General features: G+C 44.0%; 1 protein-coding gene across 1 annotated transcript in view; it reads left to right on the top strand.

The window, feature by feature from the left end:
* The first annotated feature begins 627 nt into the window (after window positions 1-627).
* INO80 (INO80 complex ATPase subunit) overlaps window positions 628-17,198 on the top strand; it is a 152,021-nt gene continuing 135,450 nt past the window's right edge. The window contains exon 1 of the mRNA XM_008143018.3: window positions 628-1,215. The gene's annotated coding sequence lies outside the window, so the exon portion shown is untranslated. The remainder of the gene's footprint in view (window positions 1,216-17,198) is intronic.

The following is a 17,198-nucleotide window of genomic DNA, read 5'->3' on the forward strand; positions in this document are numbered from 1 at the left end:
TAAGGGCCAGGTTGAAATGAATTAAAAAGCTTGAGACCCGAAGGAATTGAAATAGCATAGTTAACTTTCGGGAAGTTCGAATCCTTAGCTGCATTTAGGTTATATATACAGTAGGTCCTCCTCATGACAGATCCTGCTAATTGAGTTTAGTAAACATGAGTAGAGTGGGGCTAAAAATATGGAGATGGTACAGACAAATCAATTATTCCTTTTTCCAGAGGCTCATTGAAGTCTGTGTGTTCCCAAGTCCCTGAATCCTAAGCTCTCACTCAGACAGCTAGCCTATGTCACAGGATAGCAGTCTTGGTCTGAGCCTAAAGAGACCCACACTGCTGTGTAAGAGTGCTCTACACGTCAGGCACTTCGCCGACGGTGCAAAACCCTGCCCCAAGAGGCCAGAAACATAGTGAAACATCACACCCGAACCTATCCTTTCAAATGGATCTTCTCAGTGTTCGGTAACCCTTAACAAATTAATCACATGCACCCTCTCTCTCTCCTGCCTGCGGGAACGAATATTCCCAGGATCCCGGGCCGTTACGATTGACGTTACTTCCGGGAAAAGTAACCTTTCTCCAGCAGTTGCAGGCCTGGAGAAGTCTCGCGACATTTACTCCCGCGAGATCTGCTTGCTCACTCTAGCGACGACATCCTTCTCCTCCTCCCCGCCGCCTTTCGGCAATCTTCGCCAGTCCCAGCCCCGACCAATCTGCACTCAGATGGCATGGATCAGGGTCTCCCCCCGAACCCCGGTCCACGCGGGGCGTCAGGCGGCAGCGGCGGGGTGCGAGCTGCTCGAGGCCGTGAGCAGCGGCACTGCGGAAGGCACGGGCCGGCGATGAGCAGTGAGCGTGGGCGGGGTAGGGGTAAGCCAGCTGAGTAGCGGCTCGATTGTTCTGGCCTGGCTATGGCGCCTCTCCTCCCCCCCGCCATGGCTCCCCGTGTCCCTGCTCCGCTCCTCTCAGTGAGTGAAAGTGGCCGCCGCCGCCGCCGGCCCAGCGCCCGCAGCCGCCTCAGCGCCGCCGCCATCTTGGGGTCCCAGGAGCCGCCGAGGGAGCGGGCTAGGAGCGTCCACGCCCAACGCAGTCACCGTCCTGCGGCCTCAGAGAGCGAACCGCGGCTCCACCGTCGGCGGGGCGACCCCCCCCTCCGGACCCCGCCCGCACCCCGCCCCCCCTCCGCCGCCGCCGCGGCGGCGGGGCCCGGCGGCCCGAGGTGAGGCGACTAGACGTGGGCGGGCGAACGGAGTGGGGGTCGTGTAGGCCCCGTTGCGCCCCTCTCTGCGGGCGACGACTGGGCCGCGTCTTAAAGGGGCCGTCGCCCCCGGCCCTCGGATTTGTTGGCCTTAATGGGGAGGATGGGTGTGAACACTCTTCGCAGGGTTGGGACCTCAGGGACCTGGGCCTTGTTCTTTCCCTCTCAGACCTCTGGAGACCAGGGGTCACGCCGTGACCTCAGCCAGCCGAGGAAGCCCGTGGGGCGCCCACATGTGGGGAGTGTGTTAGACCAGGTGCACGTGGGACCCGGTGGGGCGGTGTCGGGCTAACACGTGTGTGGGTTGGGGGTGGGGTGGGGCAGGGCGAGGGCTGGCTAGGTTCGAGTGGGAACCCCGCGAGGGTTATACCTATCCAAAGCAATCGAGATCTAAGGGCTTGATAGCGTGTCAATTTCTGGGAGTAAGTTGGAGTATGGGTCTATGGTGCATGCTGCTTGTTGGTGTTAGGTGGGGGCAGCCTAACACGTGCAGATTTAGGAGTGTGTGGGTGACACTCCTAGTTTTTTTCGGCTTTCTTAGGGTGTTTAGGCAAATGTCATCCTATTTGACATTCCTTCTTGAGCTTGCTGATGAAAACTACTACTTCCGTAATCACCGAGGGTAGAAGCCCCCTACAGTTTGGGAGTGATAGAGCCTCAGAAGGCACTCACTGTTTTAGTTAATGGCCAACTGTACCGAATTCTTTGATTGAAACACTACCTGGTTTCATGTTCCTATACTTGTTGGTAAGAGTGGGAGAGAGAATTAGGGGGTTGACCTCGCTAACAGAACTGGTAACCAGCTTACTTTTCCTAATCAGTAACTTTCATGATTTCCTTTCCCACAAGGAAATTTTCATTGTGGTTTACTAGTGGTGGCTTTTAATTCATTTTTTTAGTAACAGCTTTATTGACATAATTTACATATCTAGAAACTCACCCTTTTAAAGTGTACAGTTCTGTGATTTTTAGTATACTTGTGAAGTTGTACAGCTATCACCACTATCAAATTCATCACACCGAAAAGAAGCCCCTTTAGCAGTCACTCTTCATTCCTCCTTACCACAGCCACTAGCAACTAATCTATTTTCTGTCTTTGTAGATTTGCCTATTCTGGATATTTTGTATAAATGGAATCACACGTGTACTTTTGTGACTGTCTTCTTTCACTTAACATGTTTTCAAAGTTCATCTATGTTGTAGCATGTATTAGAATTTTGTTCCTTTTTATTGCCAAATAATATTTCATTCAGATTGTGTTTTGTGCTTGAAATATACAAATATTTCATATAAAACGACAATTTGAGGTTATTATATATGGTAAAAGTTGGATACCTACTAGATTCTAAAATGAATTTGTTTTTAAGGATTAAATCCCATTATTTTAGTTTACTGTGTTCTTTTCCTCTACATTTTTATTTCAAAAGAATCCAAACCAATTTTCAAAGATGTGTCTTTTGATAGGAAATAACTGTTAACAGCACAAATGTGATTAGAAGTTTATGACTAATAAAAACATTTTGAGTGTATCAAAGGTGGAAATGGGATTGTCTAAGCAACAGACCATAAACTGGTGATATAATTTCACTTAATGAGAGTTTGTCATATTACTTCTGAGGGAAGGTATCATAACAGCTTTTGATTGGTCACTTGAGTAGACGTAGGGCAAGGAAAGGACTACTAGACACCTCTTCAGCCCACAAGAAGGTTAAAACTGGCTTAGGGATTTAACATGTCAACTTACAAGTTCACACAAAACATAAATTCTGGGATGCAGTGAATTTTAGAGAGAGCAAATGTAATAAAGTTAATAGGAAACTTTGAGTTTCTGTAGGAAAATAAGTGAAATTGATGACAAGTTTCAAAGTTGCATCTTAAGTATAAGAATTTTGATATGATAGGCTGTAGCATGCAGAGGATGAGAACATAGTTGCTAATACTTACTTAAACACGTTTTATGGCACTAATCCTAATCATGAGGGCTCTGGTCCTACCTCCTGGTATCATAAACTTGGGGATATGTGAACTTGGGGTGGGACATAAATATTCAGACCAGGGCTGTACATTAAGTCAGAAATTCACTTAGAGAAGCATTGGATTCACTTGCTAATGATGATACAGTAGGCTTGCTTAGTATTTAAAAGTTGGGTCACAAAGAAGCTTAATGCCTGTGCTTAATTAATAAGTACATAAGAGATTTCCATATATGTTAGGTCAGAAGTTGGAAATCAGTAATACTAAATGTAGTTGACAGCTTAAATATAAAAAATAATTCGACCGAAACCGGTTTGGCTCAGTGGATAGAGCGTCGGCCTGCGGACTGAAAGGTCCCAGGTTCGATTCCGGTCGAGGGCATGTACCTTGGTTGCGGGCACATCCCCAGTGGGGGGTGTGCAGGAGGCAGCCGATCGATGTTTCTCTCTCATTGATGTTTCTGACTCTCTATCCCTCTCTCTTCCTCTCTGTAAAAAAATCAATAAAATATAAAAAAAAATAATTCGGACTAAATGCTATTCATATTTTTAGACAGTGAGTAAACTATGACATGCCTTTATAAACTTTCACTACCAAGGACTGACAGCCTTTGTAATGGTCTCTAGAGCAAGTAGGATTCTTACATATTTTGCAGTCTAAAGAAGCCTGTGAACCTCTTCTCAGAATATGACTTAAATGTATATAGTTCAAATATTTAAGTTTATGATGTAAGACATTTGCTTTTATTATTGAATTAAATAACAACTAGTGATAGTCCTACTAATACTGCTATGGTGTACTCCCTACACCAGTGATGGCGAACCTATGACACGCGTGTCAGCACTGACACATGTAGCCATTTCTGATGACACGCGGCTGCTGAGGTGGCCGCATGCCGAGGATGAAACATTTGCTGCTCCTGAGGATGAAACATTTGTGAAATAATGTTTTTTCCTCAAAGTGACACACTACCCGAGTTATGCTCAGTTTTTGGGCAAAGTTTGACACACCAAGCTCAAAAGGTTGCCCATCACATTCAGAATTGAAGGAAATGCTAATTTCAGCTATAGGCTAGTGAAAGGATGTAAATTTCTTCCATTCAAATTCATGGACCCATAGTTTAAGATTAATAGTTCGTTTTTTTTGTTGTTAATCCTCCCAAAGGACACATTGATTAGTTGCCTCCCACACTCAAGCATGCTACTGGGGCTGGGATTGAACCTGCAACCTTGGTATGTGTTCTTGACCGGGAATCGAATCCTTGATCCTTCATTGCATGGGCTGATACTCTACCTCTTAGCCACACTGGCTAGGGCAAGACTTATAGTTTTAGAGCCTCTGCCCTAAAGAGTCCTGCACATGTAACTAAGTTATTTCATATGGGGAAATCAGTGGTTTCCATAAGAAGAAGGATTATTGATTCTTTTTTATTTTTTTAAAATATATTTTACTGATTTTTTAAAGAGAGGAAGGGAGAGGGATAGAGAGTTAAAAACATCGATGAGAGAGAAACATCTATCAGCTGCCTCCTGCACACCTCCTACTGGGGTTGTGTCCATAACCAAGGTACATGTCCTTGACCAGAATCGAACCTGGGACCTTTCAGTCCGCAGGCCGACGCTCTATCCACTGAGCCAAACCGGTTAGGGCGGATTATTGATTCTTAAATACTTGTTCACAAGAACGTGACTGAGACTTCTTACAGTGAGATCAAGTGCTAGTTTAAGGAAAAACCTGGTAGTATAATGGAAAGACATTGGGTTGGGAGATAAAAAGACTTGAGTTTGAGTTCTACTTGCCACTGGGTAAGTAACGGAACTTTTTCTGAGTTTCAGTTCTCCTTGTTTGTAAAATGGGGATAATAATTTTCACTTCTGAGATTAAAAGACATATTAACTATAAAACAGCATATTGATGAATGATAGTTTATTTTCATCTCTGAAGAAATTAACATACCAAAGGCTGTGATTGCCCTAACCAGTTTGGTTCAGTGGATAGAGCTTCGGCCTGCCAACCTGCAGACTGAAGGATCCCAGACTCTATTTCCTGTCAAAGGCATGTACCTTGGTTGCGGGCACATCCCCAGTAGGAGGTGTGCAGGAGGCAGCTGATCGATGTTTCTCTCTCATCGATGTTTCTAACTCTATCCCTTTCTCTTCCTCTCTGTAAAAAATCAATGAAATACATATATTTTTAAAAAAGGCTGTGATATACATTATTTTTATTTATTTTAAAATAATTCTTTATTGATGAAAGTATTACATACGTCCCCTGTTTTCCCCCATTGATCCCCTCCAGTCCTCCCCCACCCCCGTGCTGTGATACACATTTAGTTTTGGTTTAGATGAGGGGAAACTATTAAGTAGTAGGAGGGAACGACATGAATGGCATATAGGGTTTTCCTAGGGTATTCAAGTGGAGTTCACCTTTTGGTAATGGTACTAAAACTATTCTTATTTCTTATAAAAGAACAAATAAAATGTCTTGGTTTGCGTGTGACAACTTAAGCTTTTCAGAGTAAGAAGTTAGTTGATAAGTAGGATATACTGGGTAAATCTCATATCTTTGTACATGAGCAGAAAAATGGCTAGTGACTGTCAGTATGGTAAAAAGAATGCTAGGCCAAGTGGTCATTTTATCTCTGAGAATGTTGCCTGAATGGTTCCCAAAAGGCCAACAAAACGTTAGTCATTCCCAAGAGAGTTACGGAAAAATAAAATTTAAAAATGGACTGCATTATCTTGGTATGAAACCACAATACACTTAAACTATTGAGTGGATTCTAATTATTGTATCTCAAGGAAGAAGAAATTTAGGAGGGGAGCCGAAACAGGTTTGGCTCCGTGGATAGAGTGTCGGCCTGCGGACTGAAGGGTCCCGGGTTCGGTTCCGGTCAGGGGCATGTACCTTGGTTGCGGGCACGTCCCCAGTGCGGGGTGTGCGGGAGGCGGCTGATTGATGTTTCTCTCTCATCGATGTTTCTAGCTCTCTGTCCCCCTGCCTTCCTCTCTGTAAAAAATCAATAAAAAAAATATATATATATATAAAAAAAAGAAATTTAGGAGGGGAGTTTCCAGAAAATGGCAATATAAATGATGAAGGCAATAGTGAGACTTTTGTATGAAGATTAAGAAATTAGACTCTACAATGGAATGATGAAGACTAAGATGGACTATGATTAAATTGTATTGAATTAGGAAAAAAACATGAATAATAATCCTGGAAAATTAGAAGTAGTTTGAAAGATGAATATAGTTTGACAGGGGTTGAATAATGAGTGGTTTGTTAATGAAATTTATTAGCACAGAAGGTGGTTAAGGCTTAAGAACAGACCAGGCATAATTTAAGGATTACAAAGCCAGAGACATTTGTGATCCAGTCCTAGTTCATTTCAGGTTAACAAACATTTAGTGATACTTGTACCTAATGGTTTATGACAGTGGTCGCCAACTGGTGCTCTGCGGAGTCCGAAAGATTGGTGACTGCTGGTTTATGAAACTCCTTGTTCTTTTCATTCATTCAATAAATATTTATTGAACACCAAGTGAATGCTTTTTGATCTTCCCAATAACCATTTATTGAGCATCTGCCACACTCAAGGGGTTGTGGTAGACTCTGAGGGTGTACAGTGAATTAATACAGTTGTAGCTATATGTATGGGGCATATGGAGGGGTTCTGCAAAGATAAACACAGTTATGCAAATTCTTTTTTAAAAATATATTTTTATTGCTTTCAGAGAGGAAGGGAGAGGGAGAGATAGAAATGTCAATGATGAGAGAGAATCCTTTATTGGCTGCCTCCTGCACGCCCCCTATTGGGGATCTAGCCTACAACCTGGGAATGTGCCCTTGACCGGAATTGAATCTGGGACCTTTCAGTTCACAGGCTGACACTATGCACTGAGCAAAACCAGCCAGGGCCAGTTATGCAAATTCTAAGTGCCATAGAGAATAATAAACCTAAATGTTTCTCTAAGGTGCTGATATGAATTACTAGTACTTAGCGTTTTCTATTTATTTTTTTAATTGATTTTCTTTTTAGAGAGAGAGGAAGGGAAAGGGAGAGAGAGATAGAAATATCAATGAGAAACAATGATTGGCTGCCCCTGCATGCCTCTCACCAGGGATGGAGCCTCAAACCTAGGCTTATGGAACTAGTGACCACACTATCCAGGCATATTTAAGGTTTTTAAAAAATATATTGAGGTTGGCCAGTGTTGTTCAGTGGTTGAGCGTTGACTTAAGGACCAGGGGGGTCACGGTTCAATTCCCAGTCAGGGCACGTGCCTGGGTTGCCGGCTCAATCCCCAGTGTGGGGTGTGCAGAAGGCAGGCGATCGATGATTCTCTCTCATTATTGATGTTTTTTCTCTCCCTTTCCTTTCCTTTCTGAAATAAAAATATTTAAAAAATATATATGAAGACATTCTTTTCATTTGTTTAAAGGCCCTAATCTGCATTGTAATCCACTGGCAATGTAGTATAGCACAACTCCTCCTAGATCAAGCATGTCAAACTCAAAGGCTAACACGGGCCAAATAAACAAGGTTTAAGTTTATGTGTGCTGCAAAAAACCTCAAAAGCTTTAATTTTCAAAGAAACGGTGGTTTGTTTTGATAGAGATGTCTGAATACAAAGGGCTGAAATAAATAAGTAATCATTAACATAAATAATAGAACATTTTAATAAAAATATTTTTTCTTGAACAGTAACTACCAGACACTGAATAACTGCGAAATATTACCTGTTGCGCACACCAAACAAGTCAGTACAAGGCTAAAGACGTGGCAATCGGCTGCTAAAATATTTGTTGCTAGTATTAGTGGAGAGAAATGGTGCGCCTGCTGGTAAGGCGTGTAAGGGAAATGGATGCAACACGAATCAGTCATTAGCGAACATTGTAGTTCGTTATTAATAATTATGTATAACAGGATATTGTAAAAATTAAGTTACGAAAAAATTTTTAAAAAATATATTTTATTGATTTCCTACAGAGAGGAAGGGAGAGGGACAGAGCCAGAAACATCGATGAGAGTGAGACATCGATCAGCTGCCTCCACACCCCCTACTGGGGATGTGCTCGCAACCAAGGCACACGCCCCTGACCAGAATCGAACCTGGGACCCCTGAGTCCACAGGCCAACGCTCTATCCACTGAGCCAAACTGGCCAGGGCAGTTATGAAATTTTTATTAAAATGTTTCTTACATACCATTATATTGGCTGGGCCGCAAAAATATTTGTTGTGGGCCGTGAGTTTGACATGCTTGTTCTAGATCCTAGAGTGAGATGACCTGTGTTCAAATTTTGGCTCTCTATCTTATTAATTGTGTGACCTCTGGATAGCTATTCAATTTCTTCATCTCTTAAATTAGGATAATAATAGTACCTACTCCATAGAGGATAATTGGGAGACAGCAAGGAATACATACTAGTACTAAGAATGGTACCTGACACATAGTGCTGAGCAAGTATTAGCTATAATTATAGATACCATTTCATTTTGACAGTTTAATCAAGAGCTTAATCTAGAGTTTTTATTTATAGTTTAATCAAGAGTTTTAATTTATAAAGCATGGAACTTAGAACCATTTTTATTATGAATAGAAAATATCACATCTTTTTTTAGGTACGGTAGAGAAAAATACATCAATATGATAGTTATGCAATAATCTCTGTTTATGTAATGAATACCAGTAGATGTGAATAGAAATATCTTCCTATTTAATAAGATTATAGCTCAAATAAAAAGGTGGTGTTTTGCAACATAGAACTTTTTAGTTCAGGCTCTAAAATATTTCTGTCCAGGATGTTCTAATGTTTTGATAGTTTACCCTTTTAACCTTTTGCACTCGGATGTCGAGTGTGACTCGACAGGGTTAGCATTAGAATAAAGGAATCGAGAAAAAAGCAAGCGAGTGCAAAGGGTTAAGAATCATTCTTAGAATGTAATTGTAGGCCAGGCTTTTAGAGCAAGGTTTGGGAAAGTTTTTCTGTAAAGGGTCAAATACTAGATCTTAGGCTTTGCTGGTTATGTCTTCTCTGTTGCAGCTTACTCAACTCTGCCATTGTAGTGTGAAAGCAGCCATAGTCAATCCTACCTTATAATAGAGAAACATGCAAATTGACCGCACCTCCGCTATGCCCATGATTGGGCCTGCGAGAGGCTGGGGGCGGGACTCCGGGTGGCCTATCCGGCCGTTGAGAAGACCAAGATGGCGGCGCCCAATCCTCTTAGTTCCGGGGTCCCGGGCGGCGATCGCCACCCGGGGGGGCGGCGGGGCCGGGCCCAGCCAGGCGCTCCCGGGGGTCCCGGGCGGCGATCGCCACCCGGGGGGGGGCATGGCCGGGCCCAGCCAGGCGCTCCCGGGGGTCCCGGGCGGGGATCACCACCCTGGGGGGGGCGGCGTGGCCGGGCCCAGCCAGGCGCTCCCGGGGGTCCCGGGCGGCGATCGCCACCCTGGGGGGCACGTGGCCGGGCCCAGCCAGCCTTTCCCCGGGGGTTCCCGAGGAGATCGCCACCCTGGGGGGACGTGGCAGGACTCGCCCAGCCCCTCCCAGGATCCCTGGGAACATTGCAGGCATGTGGTTGCTGAGACCCAGACCAGGCCTCCTGCCACAGATTCATAGCTTTGCCGAGACCTAGGGCAGGGATCTTCCTCATCTGCAGAGAGACAGAGGTTCTGCAGTGCCCCCAAGATGTGGGTGGGCCCAGCCAGGGATCAAGGGGCATGGAAGGACTCCTGGCAGAGGGGCAAGGACCCTCACCCCTGAGGCGGGGGTTGAGGGGTGGAGCCACCTCAGTGAAGGGGTGCTGCACTGCAGGGTACTGGACTGACTGACCTGATTCTGAGAAGCTCCCAGTGCTAATGGGCCTCGCTCAGGCGGCCTTCTCACTTCAGAGGCAGTGACTCCTGCTCCTGCCTTGACCCAAAAGCAAGCTTGCTACACCCTGCCCCATAGCAGAGCATGCCTAGGCAGTGAGTGGGAAGCCTTCCACCTGCTTCGGAGAAGGGGGGGCAGTAAAGAATGGGGGGAGAGGGCCGAAACCGGTTTGGCTCAATGGATAGAGCGTCGGTCTGCGGACTGAAGGGTCCCAGGTTCGATTCCGGTCAAAGGCATGTACATTGGCTGTGGGCACATCCCTGGTGGGGGGTGTGCAGGAGGCAGCTGGGCGATGATTCTCTCTCATTGATGTTTCTAGCTCTCTATCCCTCTCCCTTCCTCTCTGTAAAAAATCAATACAGGGCTTCCTGAGTCAAGTTCCACAGCCAACTGGAATTGGCCTCAGTTTCCTGGTCTGTAAAATGGATGAAGCGTGTCCCAGTGCCTTCACTGAGCTTTGATGGCCAATTGAGATACTGTATAAAGAGAGAATAAAAAGTGTTTTTCATTTTGCCACTTCATTAAAAAGACAGTTGTCTTTATGTGGTGCTTTTATACTTTTCTAAGTCATTATCTCATTTTAATTTCCCGGCAACTTAAAGACAAGATAAGTATTCCCTCCACTATTCAAAGAAAGGAAATCTTGTTGTCTGGTCCTAATGATTCAATCGTCAAGCCCTTATTGTAAAGCAGGGTTAGTAAAATTTTCTGTGCAGGGTCATATCTATACTAATAAAAGCCTTGGGGGTGATCAGGCCAGCAGGGGAGGCTATTTGGGGGCAATCAGGCCCGCAGAGGAGCAGTTAGGGGTCAATCAGGCCAGCAAGGAAGCAGTTAGGGGGCAATCAGGCAGGTAGGTGAGCTGTTAGAAGCCAGCAGTCCCGGATTGTGAGAAGGATGTCCAACTGCAGGATTAGGCCCGATTCCACAGGAATCGGGCCTATTCCTGCAGTTGGACATCCCCCGAGGGGTCCCATATTAGAGAGGGTGCAAGCTGGGCTGAAGGACACCCTCCCCAGTGCACGAATTTCGTGCACCGGGCCTCTAGTTTATAAATGAATGAGTGGGGCTGTATTGGCATAAAACCTTTTGGGCACTAAAATTGTAATTTTATGTAATTTTCATGTGTCATGAAATAAGACCCCCCCCCCCCCCATTATTTAAAAATGTAAAAACTATTCTTATCTGCCAAGGGTTTACAGAAATGGGCAGTGGGCTGGATTTGACATCAGGCCATAATGCGCTGACTCCTACTCTAGAGTCTTGGCTCTATAACTCCCAGGCTAGATGATCTTGTGCAAGTTAATGTTAAGCCTTAATTCCATCTTTAAAACGGGGGATAATAACAGTATCTATTCTATGTAGAGTTGTGAGAAATGAGATAATTTATCTGAATTGCTTAGCACCATCCCTGACACATAGTAAGTGTTTAGTAAATGCTGTATGTTGTTATCATCTAATTGAACTGCCTCGCTTTACAATAAGGCTGTTGGGACCCTGAGAGGATAGGATAGCTGCTATTTCTAAAGTCTGTGGCTTGTCAGTAGCATTAAACTCACAGTGCTTGACTTTAGTTTCTCTTTCTACCCAACCACACTACTTTCATAGAGGATTTAATTCTGTTAACATATTGCTTGATGAAACTGTTCTATTGGATACTGTAATGGTGGGTACATGACATGCATTTGTCAAAACAAATAGGGCTTTCCAGTGCAAAGAGTAAACTCTAATGTGTACAAATCAAGCAAAAATCATTTAGGAGGTCAGGGATCCCAGGAAGGAGGAATGCAAACGGTGACCAGAGAATCTAATTGTATTACAAATGTATGAAACAACTTTACAGAGGAAGGAGGGTAGTGTTGATCTAAGTAAATTAGGAAAGGAGTGGAATCTAAGACAAAAGGAACTGCACATAAGCGCTGTCTAATTGATAAAATTGTATTCCATAGGACTACAGGTTAATTCTGATACTGATATATATGTATGTTGTAATTGAGTAATTAAGCAAATGGATCGTGGGAGACGGGTTTCTCACTGTTAGAGTAGGATTTTACAATAAGCAAGGGGAGGAGGCTAGGATGGTCCATGTGGTAATGGATTAGAGTTGGAGACATGCCTATGAACCCATGTTTAGCTTAATACAGATATAGGTGCTTACATATTGAAATATTTATAGATATGTGTGCACAGTGGGGTTTAGATACATATATATTTCTGTGCTCTTGCCAGCTGGAAAGTTAAAAGAAACCCAGGAATACACTCAGTACCCACTTCTTGGTTTTTAATGCCATTGTCTAATAAAAGGAACTAGAGCTTGTTGGAGAAATGGCTGATTCTAGGACTGGGGCAAGAAATATACAAGATGAGCCTGGAGCATCTTATAGTGCCAGAAAGTAAGGAAGTACTCCAACCACCACCGCTACAACTACAATCCCACATTGATGAGGATATGTCAGAGGAGCACAGGAATCAACTAAAAGAGCTCCCAAATGCCAAAACTTGAACAGTTTGAGCAGCAGAATAAACAAAGCAACACTGGATTATCCATAATATAAAATCAATATTTAAGAGTTTATATTGATCTAAATAAATGATTGAATAAATTAATATACTGCTTGGAACACTGTGTTAGCATGGTTTTATGCCTTAGGAGCCTCTGGTTTACTAGAAGGCCTTCAGAGAGTATTGGAATAATTAAGTATATGGGACTTCGAAGTTCAACTTTTTGGATCCCAATCCTGGCTCTACCATTTCTGGCTGTGTGACCTTGGGTGGGTTACTTAAGCTCTATCTGTAAAATGGAGGTTATAACAGTGTCTATGTTATAAAAGGATTAAATGAGTTAATGATATGTAAAAGCAGTCATGCATATAAAATGTTTGGCCTATAGCTCTCAATTGAATGTGTATATAGCCTTCTTACTACAGTAGCATTCAAAGAATTTCGATTCCCAATTGGAATTCTTTATCATAGAATCTCTCTCCCCAACCCCCCAAATTTCTTGAATAGAGGAAAAAAAATCTAACTTTAAGTGTTTATTGAGCACCTAGTCTGATGTAAACATATCTGCCTTGTTCAAATTGACTGTGTAGACTGTATAGTGAAGAGAATAATATCTCCTCCTCCTCCTCCTCTTCCCTCTCCCTTCCCCTTCCCTCCTCTCCTTCTCTTTCCCCCTCCCCTCACCCTTCTTCTCCTCCTCCTCCTTACCCTCCTCTTCCTCCTCTTCCTTATTCTCCTCCTTCTCCCTTCAACATTTCATGAAATACTGGTTTGGTGGTGATGAGCTCCTTTAGCTTTTCCTTGTCTGTAAAGCTCTTTATCTGACCTTCAATTCTGAATGATAGCTTTACTGGGCAGAGTAAGCTTGGTTGTAGGTTCTTGCTATTCATCACTTTGTATATTTCTTGCCACTCCCTTCTGACCTGCAAAGTTTCTGTTGGGAAATCAGCTGACAGCCATATGGGTGCTGCCTTGTAGGTAACTAACTGCTTTTCTCTTGCTGCTTTTAAGATTCTCTCTTTGTCTTTAACCTTTGGCATTTTAATTATGATGTGATGTGTCTTGGTGTGTACCTCTTTGGGTTCCTCTTGTTTGGGACTCTCTGTGCTTCCTGGACTTGTAAGTCTGTTTCTTTCATCAGGTAGGGGAAGTTTTCTGTCATTATTTCTTCAAATAGATTTTCAATATCTTGCTCTCTCTCTTCTCCTTCTGGCAACCCCATAATGCGAATGTTGGTACATTTGAAATTGTCCCAGAGGCTCCTTGCACTGTCTTCATATTTTGGGATTTGTTTTTTCTTTCTGCTCTTTTGTTTGGGTGTTTTTTGCTTCCTCATATTCCAAATTGTTGATTTGATTTTCAGAATATTCTAATCTGTTGAATTCCTGTAAATTATTCTTTATTTCAGTTAGTGTATGCTTAATTTCTTTTGTTTTTAAAATATATTTTATTGATTTTTTTACAGAGAGGAAGGGAGAGAGATAGAGAGCTAGAAACATCGATGAGAATCATCGATCAGCTGCCTCCTGCACACCCCCTACTGGGGATGTGCCCGCAACCAAGGGCATTCCAGTACATGCCCTTGACTGGAATCGAACCTGTTACCCTTCAGTCTGCAGGCTGACGCTCTATCCACTGAGTCAAACCGGCTAGGGCTGTATGCTTAATTTCTGACTGGTTCTTTCTCATGTCCTTGACATTCTCACTAAGATCCTTGAAAGTCTCACTAAGTCCCTTGAAGCTCTCATTTAGATCCTTGAGCAACCTTATAACCATTGTTTTGAACTCTGTATCCAGTAATTTGCTTGCTTCCATTTCATTTATTTCTCTCTGCAGATTTCTCCTATTCTTTCATTTGTGGCATGTTCCCTGTGTTTGTTTCTATGTATTAGGTAGAGCTGCTATGTCTCTTGGAATTGTTAGAGTGGCCTTGTGTAGTGGGTGTCCTGTATGGCCCAGTGGCTCAGCCTCCCCAGTCGCCTGAGCTGGGCCCTCTAGGTGCACCCCTGTGTGGGGCTGTGTGCACAGTCTTGTTGTAGTTGAGCCTTGATTGCTGTTGGCATCACTGGGAGGGGTTGACCTCCAAGCCAATTGGCTGTGAGGACCAGCTGCGACTATAGTGGGAGAGCTGCTGTGCAGGAGAGACCCCTGTGGAGCAGGACTTGCTTCAGTGGGGCTTTGGTGCTCACTGAGTTTGCACCTTGAGTGTGTCGCTTGTGAATGTGTAGAGTTGTAATCTGGTATGGTCTGAAGCTGTCCACTGGGTACACTGGCTTGGGGGCCTCCTGGGAGGTGCAAAGCTAGCCACTGCCCTGGGCCACCCAGCAGGAGCTACTGAGCAACCTGCAGATGGCTACTATTTGTTTTGGCTTGCAAGGGCCCAGGGAGGCCAACCTGTGAAGCAAGGCAAGCTATCCTAGTACTGGGTCTTGGGTCTCTTATTGATAGGGATGGGGCATGCTGATGCCAGTTGCTGATTATTTAAGAAATTTTAGGAAAACCTGAATTCTGAGCCAGGACAGGCCATTCATATGGAAAAGCTGCTGTAAACAGCTTGGATGGGGCGGGTCCCAGGGAATCACCAGGGTGGAGCAAACAGTGTGAGCCACCCTGATGGAAACTCAGATATGGCTGCCAGTTAGCTCTGGGATGGGGAAGAGGGGAGGTCTCAGCACAGAAACAATGACCCCTGCGAGCACTTCCCTCTGTGAGAAAGCGGCCCCTGAGTTCCTGCTCTGATGCCAGGCAATCCAGTTCCTCCCCATATGTCTCTGGTTTCCCCATGCTGCTTCCAGTGTTGGAGCTTAGAGGGATTGAGTCTGAGGAAGTCCATGTGCCAGCCCTTTAAGAGGGACTGCCTGTAACTCCAGCAGTCTCTGTGTCACTCAGCCACAACCCCCACTGGATTTTACAGCCCGAAGTTCCAGGGACTTCTCTTACAGTTCTGGAATCCTGGGCTAGGGGTCTGGTGTGGGGCTCGGACCCCTTGCTTCTCAAAGGAGGCCTCCGCAGTGGAGATTTCCCTCCCGATTAAAAACACGCCACATGTGGTGTTGGACCAGACCCGTGGTTGGCAAACTGCGGTTCTTTGGCCCCTTGAGTGTGGCTCTTCCACAAAATACCATGGCCTGGGCGAGCCTATTTTGAAGAAGTGGTGTTAGAAGAAGTTTAAGTTTAAAAAATTTGGCTCTCAAAAGAAATTTCAATCGTTGTACTGTTGATATTTGGCTCTGTTGACTAATGAGTTTGCCGACCACTGGTCCAGACCATTCCATGCCTCTGCCCCTACTACCAGTCTCGATGTACTTTCTTTACTTCTCTAGTTATAGGACTTCCATTCAGCCAGCTTTCAGGGGTTCTGAATGATAGTTGTTCTGTATTTTAGTTGTAATTTTGATGTCATTGTGGGAGGTGTCGAGTATTGGCGTTTACCTATGCCACCATCCTGGTTCTCAATCTCGCAGCTGTTATTTTTACTTCTGGATCTTTCAATAAACTTTGGGCTTGTTAATTTGCTCAACTGTTCCCTTGCTCTCGGGATTTCTTTGTTTGAGCAGGTTGTTTCTGGCCCCCATATGAGAGCTCTGTTAGCCTCTGCTCCTTGAGGGCAAGGTCTTTTTCTCCTCGTGTTTAATTCAGAGTCATGTACTGTATATGGTAGTCTCTCAGTAAATATTTAGTGGTCTGAATGGAAAGTTTTGGTTCAACTAGAATATTTGAAAAATGCTTTGTGACTTATCTCTTATTTGCTATGTGCAGTGTGACCAAAAATATATTGTTCAAATGTGGGTTCTTTTCAAAACAAAGAGAGAGTGACTATTAGTAATTATGCTTAGGACAATAGGCATAAGCTTGGTCTTGGTCAAACCATCTCTAGGAGGTATGGCCACCCTAGTCATGATGCTTTTTTATTTTTGTTACAGCAGAGTCCCTTGGTGAAGAATTGGGTGTTGGGAGTCAGTGGTAAGAAATCTGAGCTTTAATTTTAGCTTTGCAAATTCTTGAACTTAACTAAAATGAGAATAAGATTTGAATTATTGTGAGGATTAATTGAGCTTGTATTTTTTATATTTTTATTTTTTATAGATATGTTTTTATTGATTTCAGAGAAAGGGAGTGGGAGAGAAAGAAACAACAGTGATGAGAGAGAATCATTGATTGGCTGCCTCCTGCATACCCCTTACTGTGGATTGAACCTAAAATTCGGTTGGGAATCTTGACCTCCTGGTTCATAGGTCAACGCTCAATCACTGACCAATATTGGCTGGGCTCTTTTTTACTTTTTTAAATAAATGTTTTTGTTGATTTTAGAAAAAGAGGAAGGGAGAGGGATAGAGAGATAGAAACATTAATGAGAGAGAGAGACATCGATCTTCTGCCTCCTGCATACCCCCTACTGGGGATCGAGCCCTCAACCTGGGCATGTGTCCTGACTGGGAATAGAACTGGGGACCTCTTGGTTCATGGGTTGATGCTCAACCAGTGAGCCACACTGGCTGCTGAGCTTGTATGATTAAATCGACTACCTAGGTGTGCTGTAATGTGTTCTTATTCAGTGTTAGGTTCCTTGTCCTCTCCTCCCATC

This window comes from Eptesicus fuscus, chromosome 5 (assembly GCF_027574615.1).
Source record: "Eptesicus fuscus isolate TK198812 chromosome 5, DD_ASM_mEF_20220401, whole genome shotgun sequence".
In the NCBI taxonomy this organism is placed as follows: Eukaryota; Metazoa; Chordata; class Mammalia; order Chiroptera; family Vespertilionidae; genus Eptesicus; species Eptesicus fuscus.